Here is a 1,435-nt window from a genome sequence, read left to right as displayed (position 1 = left end):
GCAGTGTGGGTCATGACCGAAAGAATATGGTCGCGAATACAAGCTACCGAAATGAGTTTTCTCCGACAGGTGGCTGGCATCTCGATTAGAGATAGGGTGAGAAGTTCAGTACATGCGAGAGAGACTCGGGGTAGAGTCGCTGCTTCTTCGCCTGCATGGAAAGGAGCCAGCTTAGGTGGAGAGCTAGAGAGCTTGTAGATCGACTATTTTCAAATGGCCAGATATATAGGGCTGGGGTTTTTTTTTTTTTTATCACACGATTTTGTAACCCATTTTTCCACCCCTGTGTCAATTATCTAATGTGATCCTAGGCTCTACATGCACACCCTCCGCCAACCTGGGGAGAGCAACGGACTTGAACTCATGCTTCCTTCATGCCTGAGTGTCCAAGTCGCTCCTTTACACCTGACAGTTGGGAGTTTCCCTGGTTGGACGTAGCGCGTGGAAGGAAAGGAACACGTTATTCCAACCAGTTCCTTTCCCCTCCATCAGGCGCCCCGGCTGGCCAGGGGGAGGCAGTTTAGAGACCAGGATTACTGCATGTTTTTTGTGAGGGTACTACCTACCCTAGGGGACACGGGGAGAACATACAAACTCCACACAGAAAGGCCCTTTCGCCAACCCCACCTCGGGTATGGGCACTGATGACACGGAGGAGAGGACACACGCCGCCAGCGCCCACAGCGTCCCCAGCGGGAATCGAACCCAGGACCTTCTAGCTGTGAGGCGACAGCACTACCGACTGTGCCACCGTGCCCCTATGGCTGGGGTGGTTAATGTTTTGTACAGGCGCGTAACTACCGTGACGCAGACAACGCAACTGCGTGGGGGCCCAGAGGCAAGGGGGGCACACGGCCGCCCACCCGCGCCGTCTGTAAAATGAAATTATAATACAGAGATGCAATGACAGTTGAGTTGAACAAAGTTTGGCGGAGCCTGCATGGTGGTGGCTGCTGCTATAGCACACACAGCCCCACACCATACCATATGCATAGGCAACATGTGCCCCGCCTCCCCCAACAGCTCTCCTGTCTAGAGCAGGGGTTCTCAACGTTTTTGGCCGGGGACCCCCGAAAATGCTTTGGCAACGTCTCGGGACCCCCGCCCCGCCCCCTCCCGACCCCCAATATAAATTGACTGCTACAATAACCTTAAACCATTTTGGGCGGGAACCCCTTTTGGTGTTTTAAGCATTGTTATAATTTAGCTATTTAAAAATAGCAGATCTACAAGCTCATAGCGCGCCACCGAGTGCCGCGCTACGAGCTTGTAGGTCTGCTATTTTTGAAAAATCGTGAAAAAAAAATTAAAAAAAAAAATCTTTTTTTTTTTTGGAAAATAATTTGGGGACCCCCTAAAATAATTTGGCGACCCCCCGAGGGGTCGCGACCCACGGGTTGAGAACCCCTGGTCTAGAGTGTAGCGTCGGTCCCAG

Source organism: Electrona antarctica, assembly GCF_951216825.1.
Source record: "Electrona antarctica genome assembly, chromosome: 11".
In the NCBI taxonomy this organism is placed as follows: domain Eukaryota; kingdom Metazoa; phylum Chordata; class Actinopteri; order Myctophiformes; family Myctophidae; genus Electrona; species Electrona antarctica.
Note: the sequence above shows the minus strand (reverse complement) of the source record.